Source organism: Drosophila yakuba, chromosome 2R, assembly GCF_016746365.2.
Source record: "Drosophila yakuba strain Tai18E2 chromosome 2R, Prin_Dyak_Tai18E2_2.1, whole genome shotgun sequence".
NCBI classification, from domain to species: Eukaryota; Metazoa; Arthropoda; class Insecta; order Diptera; family Drosophilidae; genus Drosophila; species Drosophila yakuba.
The window spans coordinates 10,308,016-10,329,824 of record NC_052528.2 but is presented as its reverse complement, the minus strand read 5'-3'; the positions used below and the strand labels follow the sequence as shown (position 1 = coordinate 10,329,824).

Genomic DNA, 21,809 nt, shown 5'->3' with positions numbered 1-21,809 from the left:
AAAGTGGTCGCAAAGTCCTGGCTGCAAATGCAAGTGGAGAGCTGAAAGTGGCTGAAAGTGGCGCCAAGTTCATTTGGCACTGGCTAAATCTCGGCACCTTTTGGCCTGCTTTGCGTGGAGTTCATAAACCAAATTGCATTTCATTGCCAGCATTTCACTGGCAGCCACGTAAACTCGCCAGTTACTTGCGATGCGAGTGGAAAGTTGCTAAAGTTTTAGCCGCATAATCTGCCCGGGCAATGCCATAAATATCCAATGGCTTTGTGTCTGTCTTGCTTGCACCAGGATGCGAAAGACTGTGCTTGTGTGTGTGGTGGTGTTGGTGTGTGGGTTTGCCTGGTTAGCAGGTTAGTGGTTGCAATCGATCTATTAAAGGGGCCCAGCAGCTCGTTATTAAAGGCCGCCTGCTGAGTTCATTATTCGACGCTGGATCCTGACCCACCGCCCACCGCCTATCCCCATCCTCGCCAGCTTCTGCTCACTCGTGTGTGCAGCCATCGATTAAGCCGAGCAGACGGGCGTACCTGGCGTATGAGCAATGCTCTTAGCGCGGTATGACTTCAGTCTCCCCCTTGATATTTGCTTCAGCTTGGGGGCTCCTGCTCGTTTTTTTTTTGCTCGACAACTTGTGGGCCTCGCGGGAGATGGCAGCACTTTCAATTGAGAGACAACAGCCGCACCTGGCGGAATTCCTCACGCGACTCCTCCAGCTCCAGCTTCACTTCCAACTCCATCTCCAACTCCAACTCCTCCGGAATTCCAGCTGCAGCTGCAGCTTAGCTCCGCAGAGGATCCTTCGTTCTTTTCACTTGAATTGCCAGCAGCATCGATTGCACGTACCACTCGTATTCCCGGCACCTCACTTCCCCCAGGGCCCGCCCAACTGCAATAAACAAACGGATCCAAGGGGGATCAAAAGGGCTGGTGGGCGGTGGGGCAGGTTGGTCGAAAGAACAAACAAAAGTGCACAATTCCCGGGCGATTACAAGTTGGGTCCACAAAGTGTCGGCATCTCTAGGTGGCGCTGGAACTCTCAAGTTTGATTCTTGGCAAACATTTAACATTTACCGCAAGCAGAGCAAAGTTTTCTGTGGCATTGTTTTTAATTTATCTAAATTGAAAAGTGCAACAAATCGCGCAACTTAAGGATGACCAACGAAACCAACAAGACCCAACTGCCAGACAGGACAACCAGGGGGCGATTTCGTCCTTCCTGAGTGGGTGCGTGGGTGGGTGGGCTTAGAAAAAAGCAGTAGTAAGTGCTGATTCTACACTTAACGAAATAAGAAACCAATTTAAAATTCGAAAGCTGACATTCAAAATCGATGTAAATCGATATTAAATGTATCTAAGGTCAATTTAGAACGAGTTATAAAATAATTAAATAAACATTGGTGTTTCTTCTAATAAGATATTGTTTTATTGACTTTCTTCCCATTTTAAAATACATTTACATTATTTATTTCCACCTCTTTCATATTAGTAAATTCTAAAAAGGATGTTTGGCTTTTCTGCCATATTTGACTCACTTTATTTATCTAAAAGATTTAGGGTAATGGTACATAACAATTCAAAGACATGAACTATTTTAAATGCTAGACAATTTGTTTCCAATTCTGCGGGTTTCATGTTTTTCTCTGACTGTACTCTATGGAGGTAGACAGCCGCAGAGCGTAAAGGGCAAGACATTTGCTGAAATAAAATTTCAATTTGCTTGAATTTCATTTGTGTGTGTCCGTCCGTCTGAGACTTTTGCTCCCGTGTGATTGTGATTGTGATGGTGTTCTGCTGCGCTGGTGTGTGTGCCCCGAGTGTGTGTGTGTGTGTCGCTGCTTTATCGCCTTGCCAGTGAACGTCAGCTTGGTTTACCGTTATGCTTGGCTGCGTAGGTTGCGTCCTGCGTCCTTCATCCTTCGTCCTGCGCCTTCAGGCTACAGCCACTCGAACTTGCCAACTATTTGCCGTGTGTATCTGTATCTGCTCGAGTATCCGTGTATCTGTGTGAGCGGGCAATCCTCCCGGATTCGCATGTATGCGTGTAAGTGTGTTTGTGTGTGTGTGTGGAGCAGAAGTATTCCCGCTGGTGACGTTTGTTGATGGTTTCCAGGTGAATGCACGAATTGCGTTTTCGTATTAAATAATAAATGAATGTTGGATTGTTTTTTCGCCCCCTTGCCGGCAGTTCCTTGGTCCTCGCTCCTCGCTCCTTAGTCCTTGGACCCTGATTCCTGATTTCTGATTCTTGATACGTCCTTATTCGCTGCTCTGTGCCATAATTCCAGCTGCCCTCGCTGATTGCCGTCCTTGTTCTGGTTCTGGTTCTGGTTCTGTTGTTGGCTCTCGTTTTCGGCTGATGGCTTCTCCGGCTCATTGTACTTATGCTCCATTCTTTCTGGGGCCCCGGACATTTAATGTGTATTTTGCTCATTCCTTAAGTGCCGATGGTTTGTTTATTAAAGCGTCTGCAATGTCACCGCGGGGAATTGCGCACAGTTATTGGTCCCAGCTCATTGTTGATAATTAAAGCGAGAGCGATATGTGTGCGTAGTGCTGGTATGCTGGAGGCGGGAAACTGGCAGTGGAGCTGGATGCTGGAAACTGGGATCTGGGAGTAGGGGTATCTGCCACTCGCTGATAGATTAACCGCACAAGGAATGTGGCAGGACCCGCTGAGAGGAACTTAATTACCCGCCAGGAGGTGACCAAAAACACAGCAAAAAGGACTTGTCAACGACCTTCTCCACGCAGAGCGACAGTTCGCTGTGTCACTTTTATTGAAATTCATTATGGGGCTTCTCAGCTCATCGCAGCATCATCAATTGGCTCATTTGGCTAAGAACTAGCAACTGTTTATGTAAAAACAATTATTGATCTTAAATGGTCAAGTTATATTGATAATGAGGTCGATGAATTGGACATTTAATAGGAAAATACGAAAAGCAAAAAACATTTTTAACCATGAATTAAAATTATAGTAGTAACAAACAACTTGATCAATACTATGTCATTTCGATTGCAAAGTGAAATAAAATTATAAAAGTAACAACAGCTGGTTCAATACTATTTCAATTCGACTGCAAATTCCACTAATTACTTGATTACTCTTTCGATTGCTGAAATTTATTAGATCACAAACTTTATATTATGTGGTTTAATGCTATCAAATTAAGAAATAAAAGTTTAACAAGACGACATATGCAGCATTAATTGCTTCATGGAGAGCCATAGTTAAATACAGGAAACCAGAAAAATGTCATTAAAAGGTTAAATGCTTGATTGGCAAACATTTAAACACAAGATTAAATATTCCGCAAAGCCACTACAAATGTTTGGTTTTTAAAAATAATAAATTTATTAGATAATTGCAGATAAACTCTGCTGACCGCTGTGGGCAGTTATTTTAGTTATTAAAAAAAGGCGCGTAAAAACAACTCCCCAAAGAATCCAGTAAAATGTCGATAATTGCATTAGCATGAATACAGCGCCTTCTCAGTTATGTTTACCCGAGGGAAATAAATAGATCAACGAATTCATCGCGATGACAATATTGAATTTCGGTAAATACTTTTGGTATTGCATGGCAAAGAGCAATTAATTAATTCCGCAACCACAAAACGCAATGTAAATGTTTAAATATCGCCGCTTGATGAAATTATATTACAAACATAGACGAAGGACACCGAAATGCGGGGGAATGCGGTACGTACTATCAACAATTTAATTTCAGCTTTGCGCACGTTCAATTTGCAATTTACTCTTGCAGAAGGAACGAAACCAACAGCAGTTGGCTGATTTTTGTGCAACGTTAGCTGCTAATTTGAAAATGATTTCGCACACCGAGCAGCCACATGGGAATGCGGATATACACGGCATCGCATTGGATACGGATACGGATTCCTCATACTAGATTCCAGATTGCAGATTCCTCCAGTTTTTTTTCTATTCACGCTTTAGTGCACTTTAGTGCATTAACTCTTCTGTGACTCGCCGAATTCTTGCACATTCAATGGGGATTGCTTGATGAATTGGTGATACGAGCCCTTATCAGTTCTCCGTCCAGTTGTCTTCAATGCACACGGGGCGAGAGAATGATAAGGGTACGAATGCACCGGCCAACACTCGGGTCAGCCCAGTTAACTACTCGTATATCCACTGATTTGCACACTTTTTTACAAGGATACTTACCCACGTATCGATTACGCGCATCAATCAATCACGCAATCAATCGGCAGCTGTAAAAAGCTACCCACCAAAACGGCTAAATGCCTGAATGGCTGACAAAACGCTTCTCATGGCTTTTCGGTGGAAGGTGTTGAACAACAGCTGGCGGAGGAGCAAATGAAAAGCCAAAAACTAAAACTGAAGAGAAGCTCTTGGCTGCTGGCTGCCAACTCATGTGCATAATTCATTTGCATGACGCATATGTATATATAAATCAGCCGAGCACACACCGAAATGTATGTAGATGCGGTCCGTATAAATAATTCAACAATCAACGGAGCTCCAGAAGAGGCTCTCTCGACCACAAAAAAAAAAAATAAAAAACACAAAACCAAAACTGAAAAACCCTTTGCCGCCTTTAGAATATTTTTCAAACGATTTTAGTGGCAAACTTGCTAATTGATTAACTCGCCAGTTCGTTCGAGGAGTCCTCTCCAGAGTTTTCCGTTTCGTGTTTCGTGGATTTCAAGTGGCAGTGGTTTTAGGTCGAGTCCTTGGTTCATAGGTAGTTTTGCCAAATCACATTCAGGCCAAATGCCAAGCAAGGCATTTAAAATTAGCTCTGTATCCGCATCCGCATCCACATCCGAATCCGAAACCAAGTCCCAGTTCCAGTCATGGCCTGTCTCTGGTAATATAATGCCCTGATATTGCGGATATAAACTGGGTTCCTGGGTGGATGTGGAAGTGGATGTGGATGTGGAACCATGGCTCCATTTCCCACCTTCCATGCCATTCACGTTCGCTGGGATGTCCTGTCTCGCTGCTGCACGTTATGAATTTTCAAATGGAATTCGCTGTAGTCGTTGTTGCTCTGCTCTACTCTGCTCTGCTCTCCTTTGCCCTGCGCTTCTCTGTGCTCCTCTGCTCTGCAATAAATCAAAACTATGCAACAAAACGCGCAGCAACTCCTGCAGATCCTGCTGCCATGCCATGCCATGCCATCCTCGCCACGCCATGCCATGCCAAAAAGGATGCCAGAGGACTTATCTCTCTGCCCCGTAAAACGTTGCCATGTAGCATAAACCAGCCAGCTGGTTTGGCTCCATGCCCCTTCGTCCTGCCTCGTTGCTTTTTTCACTGTTGCACTTTTACGGTTATAAATTCCGCCCAGCGGCCCCCGTTCTGCCAGACGTGGGGGGCGTGGCACATAAAACCGGACACATGCTTTTAATCTTCGGCGCAAACATGCTCACAGCTCGCTGATGCATGGCCAAGGATGCTGATGCATGGCAAGGAGCAAGGAGCTGCTCTAGTAGCTCCCCATCTTCTTCCGCCGGAAGTTAAAGCGTTTTCCCAGCTGCACCGTCTAAGTCCTGTCCATGTGTGTGTCCTTTTCAATTAGCGCCTCAACCTAAAATTGGCTAAAAATATTCAATTTTAGCTTAGTGCCGAAACTTACACGAAGTGTAAACGGGGACAGGAGGTGCTCGAGAGTGGGTTATCCTATTCCTGGGCGAGTTTTTGGGCGCATAAATGTCGCTTATCGGCTTTTATCCGCTCCCTTTGTAACAGTGTGTGTATGTGTCTGAATATGTTTGTGTGTGTTAGTGTGTGGGCACAGGATATGGCCAGGAATCCTGAAAAGGGGGCCATTGTTTGCATCTGGGCCGTGCGGCTGTCGCTCTGGCTAACCAATAATGGGAATTGGCCTGGTTTGGGGCACTCCGGGTCGAGGATACGGCCTGCTATCGCCAATGGCCAGGACACGCAGGACGTGTCGTGTTGGTGCAGCACCTACTGCGTTATCAGCCCTGCTGCTGCTGCTGCGGCTGCCACAACCCAGCACAGGTGCTTTAAATTTCCCAAAATGTTGACCAACGTGAGGGGAAGAGGGCATCCAGGGTCTAGGATCCAGCAGCCAGCATCCAGGATCCAGAATCCAGGGTGTCAACATTCATGGGCCTGTGACATCGAATACTGAGTTTTTATGCGCTTCCGTTTCGGAGTTCTTACTTTGGCCCCACTATGGCCATGGAAAATCGAGCATTTAGCGCCAACGTTATGAATATTGAAACAATTTTACGCTTGCCATTTTGCATTTTGAATGGCTTGTGACCCCCGTCGCCTCGCTTCCCTTTGGCAATTTTGCTCTATTGCGGTTTGGCTTTGTGATGGTTTGGTTTTCCCGGGCAACTTTTGGCCCAACATGAAGTTCAATGGAGTTGGCTGGTTGGGGAAAGTTGAGAAAGTTTTAGTGCAGTAAATATGGTAAATACACAAAGTCACCTATGAATTATTAACCATTGAGGTAGGCAATTGCCGAAGTTCGAGCAGTTTATCAAGCAGTGACAGTGAACAGTTTGATTAGCTTTACTAGATTGACAACTAAAAGGGGTAACATCAACTCAATTACGTAAGACTCTTGCAAGCTTTAGTATTTAATATTTGAAAATGAGAAATTTGCATTCATTTTTCCTATTTACTGAGCTCCTTTAAAAGCCACTAAGGCCAATGCAAACATTCCAATGGGCTCGCAAACATTTCTCAATTTTGGCAGATTTTCAGGTTTTCATGGCAAAACATTTACCCGCCCTCAATTTTGTATAAAAGTTGGCTTTGTGTTTTTGGCTGAGCAATTTGCTCGTTGGAAATCTTGTTGAATTTTGGACAAACAAGTTGTTAATATTTATTTGGCTTTTACCTGCATGTAAATTGGGGAATTCACTGGGCCAAAGGAGCCGGAAAGGAATGCCATTCGCAATGGGTAAATGGCTAAGATAAAAATCAGTTGATGAGTTGAAAATCCGAAATGAAATATGCTCGAATCAATTTACAATCCAGCCGTTGATGACGACTGTTCTCCTGTTTGTGCGTACACCCATGTGGACAAGAAGGACATGGACACGGATTCGGATTCGCATACGGATTCAGATTCGGACATAGACATGCCCTGTTGACATCTCACACACGGCTTTCCTTTACGGATATTTTCAGGCGGACAGTTGATGGTGTGTGCTGTGCTGTGTGGTGTTTGGTGTGTGGGTATGCAAATGCGTTCGCATTTCAAATGAATTTCGCATGCAAATACCGAGCCGTGCACAAAATCGTTCCAAATGGTTCGAAATGTGGAAATCAAAACAATCAAGTGAAGCGTTTAGCCCCGGCCGCAGCACTACATACAATGGATGAAAGAGATGGCAGTGCTCGCCGGGAAAGAGACGGCGCGATGCGAGACAAATGTCATAAATATAAAATCAAATGCAAATTGGAAATGCAGACATAGAGGCATAGAGAGACTCTATGCAGCAGCGGCAGGAGCAGCATACGGATACAGATACAGATACATATCGAGATTTAGATACATTTTAGCTCTACTGAATTGGAAAGGATTTACGAAACATTCAAATTGCGGCAGAGCGAGAGCGAGAGCGCAGCTGTGCAAGAACGAGACAGCGCGACATGGCCAGAATATTTGCATTTAATTAGCAAAAAGCCCGGCACATCCAATTGAATGGTGTATGGTGGATGGGCTTGAAATTTGTTTATGGACAACTATTAACATTTTCCAATTACACAACATAACGCTCATAAATTATGCCATGCATGTGTAATTGTTTCGATCCCCTCTTACAGCCCCACCATTCTTTGCATTTGCTTGTTTAATTAAGTATAACTTTGCCGTGAACAAATATTCAATAAGCAGGCCACAAAACCAAATCAACGGAAGTTGTTGTTGCCGCGGCAGTTGCAACATTCGAGTAATTAACATTAAATCATAAATGCCACAAAATGCCACAAAATGCCACAAAATGCTACGGAAACGAGCAATAGCCGATCCAGTATGATTATGATTGTCATACGGATAGAGATACCTACCCCCCTGAACTCGAATTGCAATCCAAACTGAAACCGATTGGCGGTGCCCGGTACTTCGGATCGTATTTATTCTGACAACTTTGTGTCGCCCTTTTCAGTTTATTATTTCCCGCAGTCAGCACAAAGTGCTGAGCTCTGAGCTCTGGAATGCGGTGACCGGGCATCGGATTTCTGCCATTTTGGGTTCCTTGAATTGAGATTAAGCGCCAATTCCCAAGATCTTAAGTCACAGCTTGGGGATAGTTTTGTGGGCAGGCGATAAGAGCGCCGGATAGGGACTCAATATACACAGGCATATGCAAATATGGGTGACTTGAGTTGAGCTGGCATTTCGAGGGCAGGCGATAAAAGTCGAGCTGCAATGGCTGCAAAGATAACCATGTGGCTCGGTGACATCAATTGAAGGCCATTGTTTGGCTGGCAACCGAACTGATCCAAACCAAACCGAAATGAACCAAACCGACTGCATAATTGATGCCGCTCAGACAGCTCATTTGCCTACCAAATGCCTTCGAGAAAATGCCAATCAATTGGAAATGTTTTGTATGTAGTTATATTTATACACACCCCTATGCTCTTCTTCTGTATCAAGACGCTAATTAATCATTGCGATGTTTGAGGGCTGGGGCAGCAAAGTCAATTTAATTGATGGCAGGACGAAACCGGAGCCACCACCGAACATCCGACAGGACGAACCGCAGACCCAGTTACATTGGAGATCCTTCGAGCTCGGGTTTTGCAAGGATGCAGGCTCGTGTGATTTGCATGGCTAATTTGACAGATTACATGGAAGACATTGTGTCCCGTCTAGATATCCAACCACACACGCATGACGAAGCCGAATGTGATTAATTGCATTTAATGATGCGACAAGCAAATGAAGAAATAAGTATCGGAATCGTTGTTTAATTCAAATGCGTTGAATCTAAGCTCTGCCTTAAACATCCTATGAATGTAGCTCTAAGACCTTTTTCTTCTGGACTTTCAACTGTTTCTGTTTTTCTAAATGTATGCGTTATTAGAAGAAATATTTTACAATTCGAAATAGGAAATGTGATTAAATTCTTGCCCATGAAAAATCGCCTCAGCTTTGATCATTTGTTTAATGAAAATGTTTCATGAAATCGTATTAATTATATTGCTTATAGATTTCAGTCTCTTGTTTACTAAATAATTTCGTCTTTAAACAATCTTTAATCAAGCGTGTAGTTTATGTTTTTGGTTTCCTTTCTCATATATGTAAGTTTATGTTGTAAAAGTGATGGATGGTGCAGTGGCTCCGCTTTTGGCACTGTCAATAAAACTCTTCCCCCTTCTAAAACCCCGGTAACGCCCCCTAGCCCCCTAGCCCCATACCCATTCCCATACCCATATACCATATCCCATATTTGAGTTGAGTTGAGTTGAGTTGAGCTGCTGCTTAACTGTCCACTTCCTGGCGAAGCCCGCATAGCGGAAGCACAAGCTCAGGGGCGTTGCAAGCGGGGAAATTGCGAAGGGGGCTCCAGAGGCGGAGGATGAGAAGGGACAGCTGTGTGTAGAGGGCGGCCATGTGGGCATGTGGGGCACATGGGGCACGCGGCAGCTGGCTGGGAATGGGGTATTCGAAATGTATGTGGAACGACGGCGACGCCGACACTTAAGCGATAAGCGACGGCAACAACGTCGCGCATTTGAATTTCAATTAGAATTTTAATAATCGAAGCAATGAGTGTGTGCGTATGTGTGTGTGTGTGCGTAAGTGAGTGTGGGTAGTGGGGCCAATGCGTTCAATGTGCGCATAAATTTCGCTTCCGTTTAGCCTGGCCCCACCGCCCGAAAACAAAGCCCCCCAATCGGGCAACTCTTTGAGCTATTTGGAAATTGTTTTGGCTCCGGCGAGGGAATTTATAAAAATGTTTGCGCGCAGAGGATGTGGGAAATAAATGAAAACATAAACAAAATTAGCTGGGGGCGGCTCACGAAATTAGCACAAGGACAAAGCCGACAGAAAATCCCGCAAGGATACGTGGTGGAAAAAAAACGTGCGACATGTTGCTAATTTTTTTCCACTCTGACTCCTGCGTAATGTAATGAAAAAATGTGCTGCAACAGAAGATGGGACAACCAACTAACAACAAACAGCGAGAAAATGCCCCGCGGGAAAACAAACCATTCGTGGAAAAAAGCTAGAAAACCTGGCTGGCTAAATGACACAAAAAATGGGCAAAAATAACACCGAAATAAGGTGAGATATAGGATATAGGAACGTTGGTTCAACAATTTCAGTTGATAGGGAGGAGGATTTCTCTACAGAGTCGCATATTCAACAGGAAAATCCCTTAATTGGAATAAATTAACTGTTATTGCTGTGGCATGCACACGCACACGCACACCAATACAGACGCACGCAGCTCAGATAGAGATACAAATACATTCGCTGCTATCATTTTGCGCTGCTCCCAATGGGGCATGTAGTTGTATCTGTAGCTCTGCATCCACGAGTGTGTGCACTCGTATCTGCTGTGTGCTTGTTGTGTGTATCTCAGAGTTCGCTTTTTTCGCTCAGCAAAGAGGCAGCCCAAAGCAGACATAACAAAATTAAATAATATGATAAAAGCGAAATTTATGACACGAGAGCGGTACTGCGACAGCCAAAAAGAGGAAAAAAGGAAACGCTGCCAAAAAATACAGCTTGGCAGCAAACTGCTCTGGTTATTCTCAATGTTTGCGGTCGAGAACTTAGCACGGTTCAAAGTTCACACACCGCTCTGGAGCGAAGGAAACCCGAATATCCTGTTTCTAGGGATCTTTGGCTGTTAATGAACAGAAATGTAGACGGATGTGACATAGTGAGTTCTTTGAATTTGCATAATTCGAAGGGGAATGCATTAGTAGTTGTCCATTTCTCGCTCCATTTCTCAGAATTTCAAACTGAACCTGATTTCCAGTAAAACTGATATCTCAAAAAAAGCTAAAACTACACGGAAATATAACATATAATATCAAAAAGCTCCATATACTATTTCTGGTTCGTAGTAAAACGGATTCATTTCAAGATATTGTTCATGGTTCTTTGTTCTAATTTCCTAACTAGAAGCCCTTCCGTTATAAGAAAGCCAGTTGAAAAGGATTCTCCAATAGATCTGCTTCGAGATAAGCGACCGAAACGTCATGGACAGAGACATGAGAACAACAGTACAATGACATATCCCCCATCTCCTCTTTCTTCTTCCCCTCCCCCTCTCCCTGTCCTCTTGGTGTCGCCTTGCTGTTCGCCTCGTTTTGGTTCTGTTATGTGGCTTTCTTATCAGTTCGGTGAGCAATTTGTTGGGCGATAAGCGTATGTATTTTCGGCATTACCCGCGCTGTTTGCTCTGCCCATGTGTGCGTACATGTACGTGGCCATGTGGCAGGCGGAGTACTTAAATTACTGTGATGAGTAAACCCTGGATCTGTATGGGACCGCGATATCTGCGTATAAAACTCACCCGAATGAAATTCCAATCCCCAGTTCCAGTGCGTCGATCTGTTTGCCTTCCAGGCACTTCAATTAACAGACGCGGATCGCTTAATTTGCTGGATAGTTTGCTTTATCGAGGGGGCGACTGAAGGCTGAAGTAGCTGGTTGGGTTGACTCGACATTTCACGCGATTGAGGGCAGTTATATGGCCTAATTGATAGGTCTTTCTCGCAGCCAAACTATCCGCATACGGCTTCCAATTTGCTTTACTTTCACATTCGGGCTGAGTGATGGGTGGACGCTGATGATTCAGTGAGGGGGGGGTGGTCACATCCTTTGGCCTTCACCCAAATACCCCGTTTCATTCCGAACCGCTCCGCTCCGCTCCGCTCCGCTCCGTTCACCACCGCTGACGACGAACAACTGTGTGTGCCGCACAACTGTAAAAGGCAAAAGAAACGGTCGAAAATTGTATAATTGAAATGGAACAAGGGAAACGGAGGAAAGGAACAGAGAGCGCAAGAGAGCGAGTGGGTGTTTCGCTTCCATTACGGTTCTATGCTTATCAGTGATCGCTTGTTGCGCCTGCGAGAGCGAGATGGCCTGAGCACCACGCTCTCGCTCGCACATTATTCATAAATTGTGATTTTCTCTTTTTATACCCGTTACTCGTAGAGTAAAAGGGTATACTAGATTCGTTGAAAAGTATGTAACAGGCAGAAGGAAGCGTTTCCGACCATATAAAGTATATATATTCTTGATCAGGATCAGTAGCCGAGTCGATCTGGCCATGTCCGTCTGTCCGTCCGTCTGTCCGTCTGTCCGTCTGTCCGTCTGTCCGTATGAACGTCGAGATCTCAGGAACTACAAAAGCTAGAAAGTTGAGATTAAGTATACAGACTCCAGGGACATAGACGCAGCGCAAGTTTGTCGATTCAGGTTGCCACGCCCACTCTAACGCCCACAAACCGCCCAAAACTGCCACGCCCACATTTTTGAAAAATGTTTTAATATTTTTTCATTTTTGTATTGGTCTTGTAAATTTCTATCGATTTGCAAAAAAACTTTTTGCCACGCCCACTCTAACGCCCACAAACCGCCCAAAGCTGCCACGCCCACACTTTTGAAAAATGTTTCGATATTTTTTCATATTTGTATTAGTCTTGTAAATTTCTATCTATTTGCTAAAAAACTTTTGGCCACGCCCACTCTAACGCCCACAAACCGCCCAAAGCTGCCACGCCCACACTTTTGAAAAATGTTTTGATATTTTTTCATTTTTGTATTAGTCTTGTAAATTTCTATCTATTTGCCAAAAAACTTTTGGCCACGCCCACTCTAACGCCCACAAACCGCCAAAAACTGTCCTTCGCACTTACACTAGCTGAGTAACGGGTATCAGATAGTCGGGGAACTCGACTATAGCGTTCTCTCTTGTTTTTATATCGGCTATTAGAACTACATGCATACATACGTATATGTACGATTTTATGCTCAAGACGCGACAATGAAATCTGCAAAACGTGGAAAAAGCAGACAGAGAGAGAGAGAGAGAGAGAGATAGACAGGGAAAACAACATTTGCGAAACACATGTCAATGGCATGTCTTTTTTTATTTTTTTTTGGTTAGACCCACGGGATTTAGGCACGGAAATCCTTCTGCTTGCGTCACAGCGGGCGAAATGCCTCAAAAAGGTAGGGTGCATAAAAATTAGGCGAGCAAAAAACGGATTTGCTGAGCGCGCAGCTAAATATTTAAAAATTTCAATGGGAAAACAAAAGCATGGAGCGCAGATGAGCAGGCTGAGATTCAGATTCACCATTCAGCAGCAGCAGCAGCATTCAGCATATGCAAATTTTCTCCGTTCTCTATTCCTCACGCTTTCATCTTTCGTTTCGGTTTCTGACGTATGAATGCTGATGTCAAGCTGCCCGCCTGCTGCCCCTCCACCCCACCGCCCCTCACCAACCGCACCACTCATCCGTACATCTTTAAATAATATTTATATCCAAGGGGTACAATGCGGGGAAGATGCCACTGATGCCATATGCAAGCGCTCGCCGCTTCTCCACCACCTCTCCCTCCTCCGCCTTCTCCTCCTCCTGGCCCCAAAATGGGGCAGCGTCATCGAGTTTTATGAGCAATTACAACATCTGTTGAATATCGCGATGCTCGCACAAAGAATATAGGCACTCGCACAAGGACAACCACCAGCATGGAACGCTCTGGCGTTTTTATTCGCCATTTCTACACTGAGAAAAACATATTTCCTTATAATAAGAAGTGTTTCAGTCCACAGAAGTTTGAGGAACTTAGAATAAGCCATAAGAAAAAATTCTAAGAGTATGTTTTGAAAAGTGCGAAAGATCCATCGGATCACATGTTGCCCTCGTTGTTTCCAGTGTACTTCAAATGGCAAACAGATCAAGTGGGAATACGAGACCAACAATGAGACCACTGAAAGAGACAGCGAATCGGGGAGAAAGAGCGCGCGAAGGTACCGAGCAACCCCAACCACTTGGCATTGAACTTGTCTGCACCCCCCCGCCACTCCCGCATTTGAAGAAAGGGAGCATCTCGTCCTGGCAGTGATTGAGCCATTGAATTAACATTTGGCAATGATTTACAAACAAATTCGGATAATGGCCTCGAAATCGAGCTGCGTGGGCGTGGCCCTTGTGCGTTTGGAATTTCAAGTAACCATTATACCGAAACTACACCAGCGGCAAATCATTCCCAGAAGGAAACCCACTCAAGACGGAAACCCTGGGGGAAACCCTGGGATTAAATATGATATTTTCGAGGCCACGTCTATGGTTTCCTCAATTATGTGGATGCCTCGATAGATATGTACAATTTTAAGGAAGTATTGGGAAAAGGGCATTGTTTTTCAGTATCCGTGAGTTAATTTAAGTAATAAGCAGATTTTGTACTTAGATCAAAACTTCTATGAACTGATATTTCTGCCTGTTGAAAAGATAATAAAAGATCAGTTTCTGAAGTTCGATGAAGTGAAACTTTTAGGGCAAAGAACCAACTCGAATCACATTCGCTACACCAGATCCAGACCATTTGGCCACTCAAAAGCTCTAACCGCACTCCTTGCGCTAAAAACCCTTTCTGAGGACCCTCAATCCGGTTACCCCTGAAATGCACCAATCAATCAGAACTCAGGAGGAGGCAGGGGCAGGGGCACAGGACGAGTGCGGGGAAGGGCGACAAAGGATGCAGTGCCAAAGGCGGAGCCAGCGAAATCTGTCAAAAAGTGGTAAATGAAACTCTTCAGATGTCAGTGAGCCATAAAATTATGCGATAATTAATTTCTCATACACAAATCCCGTGTCGTTTTCAATGGATTTCAGGCCAAAACCGAGGGGTGCGACGATGGTCCCGCATTCCGAGTGCATTGTTTGCCCGCCGTTTGCTTTTTAGCGATTTTTCAAATACATTTTTTAGCTTCCAACTCAACCCAACCCAACCCTCCTGTTGGCTGTTGGCTTCCGCAATTATGATTGTCCTTCGTCACTCGTCGCCGGGCGATTCCTTTGCTGCACTCGATGCTGTCTCCTTGCGGCCTTAATTAAAATCTGTACAAATTTCTGTTTTCGCCAGCAAATTGCCGGACTGCTGGCCACTGTGCTGGCCAAGGGGCTGCCGAGGGGGTACAGAGGGGTATCGAGGGGGTACGGCGGGGGTTTCGGGGGGTCAGAGACAACCCCCGACTGGCGAGGACAAACCTTTTCAGTGGGCAAAAAGGTTGCCGAGCTTGGATGCGGTGGCCTAAAACAAAGCGCACAGATTTCAATTGTTTGTCGCCATTGTTTGGCTTAGCCCATTGAAAGGGGCGTGGTCGATGGGGGTGGGGTGGTGGTGGTAATGGTGTTCGGTAGTATCTGAAGCATGCTATAAGTTCCCATTGTCTTGAGTGCGCATTGAATATGCGAGTATGTGCGGATGCTGGGGCCCAAATGGCAAAAGCCAAGTCCCGATCCCTGAACCATGGCCACCATTTCGTGAAGAAGTGTCCGTGTGTGAGTGAGTGTGTGTGAGTGTGTGTGTGAGTACCGGAACATACAGCTGGTCGTTGCACCACCGAAAACACCCAACCGAATGCCACTTTCAACTAATTTGTCAACCTCAAGGCAAATGAGCATAGCACCATTACGAATTCTACCGCCGCCAGGTGGCGCTTTGCTGGCAAACTTCCGTTAATTAACGTTAATTTACTTGAAACTCGCCCCAACATCCGCCAGCGGAAATGTTGGAAAAACCATCCCCTGGGGGTGGGGATGGGGGCTGTGTGGGTGGCATGCTCAAGTACTTGAGGCGATTTGTTCGCCTAATGGAAAGAGGAATAAGCATCCAGGAGCTGGCAAATCACTGGGAATTAAACAATGGTGCTGCACAGGAAAAAGGACTATTACACTTTGCTATGTGTGGAAGTGGTTCATATAAGATACAAATGAAAAATTATTTTCCACTTATATTATGCTGCATGCATAAGCTGCATGCTTAAGCTAGAAAACTCGAAGGGAACTCAAATAAAGTACATAGTATTATTTGAAGTATATTTAAGAATCTTTTTCAACTGCATAATTTATTTTCAGTGCACAAAGAGCAGGCCAATAATGTTAAATTGTGGGCGTGGTGTGGCCTGCGAAGCTGGCAAGTCATCATCGAGTACGTGCCACACTCGCCATTCGCCAGCAGCCATTCGCATGCATCGAGGACATTTTGATGGCTGCAACGAGGCAGCAGCATCCTTTTCTCTTTGCGGAGATTAAAAAATTATCCCGCACAAAAAGTTGACAATAAGTCGGTGGGGCAGCGGAACTATTTGAGGCAACTTCGGCGCCTGGCGACGGGTTGTTCAGTATGCGCAGTGTGTGCCCGATGGAAATATGATTGAAGCCAAGGCAAAAACAAGCAACAAAGGCGTCCTGGCACAGGACGTGCTCCAACTGCCGCTGACCGTGGCAGGATTATGCAAAGACACGTCAGGAGTTGTTTGATCTCCGCCGGGGGAATCGACGGATGGCATAAGAAAAGGTACAAGTACAAGTAGCCGACGGGGGAAATGAAAAATCTGGCGAGCTGGATAGCTGGCAAACAAATACGAGGTCCTGCGGCCATTTATTGATGCGGTGCACTTTGCACAACGTATCCTGATCCTGCGCCCCCTTCTACAGCTTTGCTCATCTCTCCCACGTGAGTTGAGCAAAATATTTTAGTTACAACTTTTCGATCCACCCATCCAGCATCAGGCAGCCAGCAGCCACCCGCAGGGCCATAAAAATTCTATAAAATATCGAAAGTTTTCGCCCAATGTTTTTACTCCGTGAGTGTAACTGGTCGTGCAGCTTACATTTTTGCAGGAAAAGTTATGAAAATTCATAATATGCCAATATACACACACACACGCGCATATGGCGTCCAACTTTGTGGTCTTTTAAAAGATTGTCTGCATTATTTGCGGCTGTTATTGTTGTTGTTGGTCCGGCTCCTGATCCGGATTCTATATGCCACCCACCACCCGTATTGCCCAGCCCCCTGGAATTAGAAGCCCATGGCGAACCGAGGCAAACATTCTCTGAGCTGTTAACAAAGTGAAACCGCACAGTTTTGTTTTGAAAAGTTTTTCATTTTCCCCCCCACTTTTCCCATCTGCATCATAATTTTTTAGGCGATAACGGTATTTAGTTTTGGCCAAGCATCGGCTTTTAGGGGTTTTTCTGGTTTCCAAGGCTTTTGTGGCGCTTGCTTTTTGCTTCGGATTTGTAACAAATAGGGGGGATAATGCAAACTATGATTATTCATGGCCTGTGGCGTAAGCCCTGAGATTATGTGGCAAAATAAGAAACTACAGCAACGTTCCATTAAAGCCATTTATTGATATGGCCTTCCGGCTAATTGGGTTAAAGTTTTGTAGTTAAAATATGGCTAACTGCATTAGGAACATGTTCTTTCACCGTTGCTGTTTAAGTAAAGAACAAGTCTTTTCAATTTTAGGTTTTTAGGCAAAATAATGTAGTGTTAATATGTATTAAATATCTGAAAGCTTTGTGTTTAGTATCTTGTTCGACAGATTAGACAACGGTGGTAATGTAATATTTTCAGCTATTACAGTCAAAGTGTTTCCCTCTTTAAGTTCCTCTTCCTCGATGTTTCAAGCACTTCAAGTTTACTTGTGCCTCCAAATACCTCCACCTATACAGTAACTCTATTCCCCGAAAAGCCAGAAGTTAATTCAGTTGATGCGTGAACATATTTTGGCCTATTTGGCTGCTTTTCTGGTTTTGTGCCGTCGTGTTTTTGGCGGTCTGGCGTAACGAGCTGCTAAATCGATTGTGACTAATTCGCGGCAGGCGAGGACGTGGCAAGGACTCGTCCAAGGACCTGCTAATAAACCAACGCCGTCACAAGTCAGGGGCTGGCATTATTATTAATATATTAAAGACAATTCAATTGGAAAATTGGCAGACGAAACGCAGCATTGCTCGTATGAAGTAATTGAAATAAACGAGCTGCGCGAGATGGAAATGCCATACATTCAGATACAGATACAAATACAGATACTGATACTTATACAAGTACAGATACAGATACGAAACGGTACTCTGTGTTCTAGAGTTGAATGTTTAATAAACGATTTCCGTCCGCCAGAACAGAAGCATTTCAAATGCAGGCAGCCCCGAATACGAATGTATCCGCATATCTACCATATCTATCTGAGTCTCGGCCTGAATATAAGTATGAGTATGTGTGCATACTCGTATATTTCTCTATCTGCATCTGCATCTGTATCTGTATCTGCATCTGCGTTTGCCGAGATTAGAGCAGTGTTCGTGCCTGCCAACAATTGGCAGAGCAAACTAAAATCAGTGCGTGGAGTATCTGTATCCGAATCTGTTCCATCTGTGTATCTCTATCTGCCACAATGAGCTCACTTTGTGTATGTTCTGTGTTCTGAGTTCTGCGTTCTGTGTTCTGTGTTCTCAGTGCTCGATTCTCGTTTCTGTGTGTTTTGCGCTCGAGTGTGCGGGTGCATGTCAGACATTTCATTATCGAAATGTGTGCGAGCCCCTCGACGAAAATGATAATGAGGGCTTATCGGGCAGCTCCAGAACGGAAGTGACCCGCTCTTTCATTGAAATCAGTGCCACAGTCAACCAGGGGGCGGCAATAAAATGAGTGCCATTTAAATGAATCTCTTTAATAAATAAAAATCCATCAACAAGTGGCGGCTAGCTCATTTTGCGCTTTACCAAGATAATTATAATTAAACCCCCCTGCCTGCATACTAAACTGGATTCACTCATCCCACCCACGGCTGTGCAATCAAATAGTCATAAATAAGTAATGATGTGCCTGGATTCCTCTCGTATCCTTGTATCTTTGACTATCCGAGTATCTATGTATGTACATTGCATGCGAGCAGGCACACAAACACACACTCACTCAAAGGCTGTGTAAGTGCAAAAGGCATTTATTTCTGGACCCAAATGATGGCACGACCAGGCGTGGCTTCAAATTGTAATGATGCCACGCCCCCACGCCCCACGCCCATCGCCTTGTAACCCCCCTTCCGCAGGACTTCAGGACTCGCACCGAGAAGTTCCTTTCGCCAGCGGAGAGCAAATAAATTGCTATAAAATTTTACCCAAAAGTCGCATGCGAAACCCCACAGCAGTCGTGTGTGTGTGGGTGTGTGTGTGGAAGGGGGTGTGTTTGGGGTGGTGGGTAGCTGGTGGGCGGTGGGTGGGGCCGTTGCCTTGCAGCCTAGTGCCAGTTTCAATGGCATAACCAGACCGAAAAGCAGAGTCTCAGGACTGAGAAATGAGCCTGGGAGTTGGGCCACTGTCGTCATGTCAAGCAACTCAATTCAATTTGGTTTCTCACGCGTTTGTTTGCCCGCCTCGAGCTTCGCCCCTTCGGTATGTATGTGTGTGTGTGTGTGTGTGCATGTGTGTGAGATTGTGTGTGTTTATTTTTATTTAATTCATTTCATTTCACTTCTTTTCTTTCCCATTCGGTTTTGCTTTTCATCTGCCAAGCGACCGACATTGTTGTTTGTGCCGAATGCCATATGCCGTCTTATTTTTTGGCCTGATTATGCTAATATTGATGGCAAATAAATAACAATCTGCGAGAGTGGAAAACTTTTGCAGCGCATAATTTATTGAAACTTGACTGCCTTTTGTCGTGGGAGCTCATAAATTTCACGTTTTCAAAAATATGAAAAGGCAGGCCCATAAAAAAGCGAAAGTGAAACAGATTATGGCTGTCATAGATGGTAATTTATGGGGCCATGGCTTCAACTGCCACACAGCCATGCAGCCATTTAGCCATTTAATTGATTTAGCACAGGTCCAGGAGAAGCGTAGCTCCCCCCAGATCGGCTGAGATGGCATTACCAGCAATTTCCTCGGGGAACTCATTTATCTGGCTCACTCACGCAACATATTTTCCACTGCCAGCTTAAAATTATGCTACACACACGCACACTCCACACTCCACTCACTCGACTCTCGACACTCGCAACTCGCAACTTGCAACTCGACGCCCGGATGATTTAAACACGCTTACTTACATGCCAGACGGAACATTTGCAGCTCGATGAGGGGGTTTTTCCAATTTCCGCTTAGCTGCTTCCGGTGTTTTTGGCCGCCGGCGACTTTAAGTGGTCGCCACCGCAGCTGTCATCATCGCTCAACTTAAAGCCTGGCCGCCGGCTGTTGCTCACTGGGATATTGATTGGGAGCTTGGCAGCTTGGGAGCTTGGACTTGGCGACTGAGATGGGCCAACCTCTGGCCAACTGGCCCTTTTCTTAATCCACCGTTTCAGCCGCTCAGGCAACCTGACACGAGCGAGTTCTGCAGCGAAATGAATCCGTGGGATGCTGCTGCTGCTGCGTATCCACCAGATGCACGATTCCGACGAGGTCTCCGCTTCGTGAGCCGAATGTACTCCGTATCTTTTTGGGACAAAAGCTGGGAGAGCGCAGTGCGCAGGGCGAGAGTGGAAAGTTCGGCGGGGAAATGTAAACAAAAAACGCTCGGCAAGCGCTCGGCTTTTTGGGATGCTGCATTTAATTAGCCACCGCTTGCATATCGGAGCTTTGCAAGAGAGCGAAATCCGGGTAAGAGAGCCCCGGAAGAGAGGCCTGCTGATGAGGCTACTGACCTTTGTCTTGGCCAGAGGCGTGGAATCGGGGGCCTCCAGGGTTACATATACTCACAAATATATGTACATAGTAGATATAGTGTGGGCTTAGCACCTCGAGCACTAAACGCTCTCGAGTGTTTTCTAAATACGTTGAATTTACACAATTTTCAAATTTCGCCGCCGCCGGCGAGCGCTTTTAATTAAATTAATGCATTGCCTACATTGCGGCGCTCTTGGCCACTTAATTGTTGGCATTTTTCTTGCCCTGTTTTTCGGGGCAGCGGTGGCAGCGGGTGTACAAACAGCTGTGCCATGGAGCGCATAGATTACACAACAAACAAAAGCGGCTCAGAGACAAAAGCCACTGGCAGCTGGGGCGCACGTTGGAGTGGAGCAAGTGGAGCAAGTGGGCAAGTGGGCAAGTGGACAAGTGGGCAGGAGCCACTTGCTGCGAAATCTGAGCAGCTTTAATTCGAGATCCCCGGCATACGTCAAATGTTGAAATGCTGAATGAAGGCAAATTTGTTTTCCCTTCGTGGCAGCGAAATGAAGGAAAAACCAGGAAAAACCCAGGAGCAGCGAAGGCATGACGAAAGAAAAGTCGACCCAAGTCAGCGGGGGCGCGTATTAATCAAAACGAGTCCGACTTGGACACCGGACTAATTGCAGGGCTCATATGTACGTCCACTGGCTGGGCAGCATATCCGGATGCCATTTAATTAAAGTGATTCATTCGCTGGCCATTTTTCTATATCTCAAGTCTGTCCTTTCCATGGCGTTCTTTCATCCCCTACGCTCTGTCATTTTTGTGACTCGCATTTTTATATATTTTTCATATAAATATATAAAATATGGGCTACCAATAATAGCAAAAGCTTTTGTGGTATGGTATCAAATTAGTTTATAAAACCTAAGGTATTTAATTTTTTTTTACCAAATGTGTCTAAATTGTGAAACGTGTGCAAAAGTATGCTATTATTTCATAATCAATTTCACTGCATAGTTTTGGACACGTTTTTTGATCTGCCATTTCTCTGTAAAGATTTTATAATTTCACTAGAGTGACAATTAACCATGGCTGTAAACATTGGCACTTTTATTTGTGGCATTGCTTTCTAATCAGTCAATTACCTGACTAATTGCCGAGCTTGTTTTTCCAG

The 21,809-nt window shown here is 44.9% G+C and overlaps 1 long non-coding RNA gene across 1 annotated transcript; it reads right to left on the bottom strand.

The window, feature by feature from the left end:
- Positions 1 to 1,505: 1,505 nt before the first annotated feature.
- LOC26535241 lies at positions 1,506 to 21,591 on the bottom strand. The gene is made up of 3 exons (XR_005560561.1): positions 20,074 to 21,591; positions 11,511 to 11,922; positions 1,506 to 6,390 (listed from the first exon to the last, which is right to left on the bottom strand). It is a non-coding gene; the product is annotated as an uncharacterized LOC26535241 (long non-coding RNA).
- Between the last annotated feature and the right edge of the window lie 218 nt (positions 21,592 to 21,809).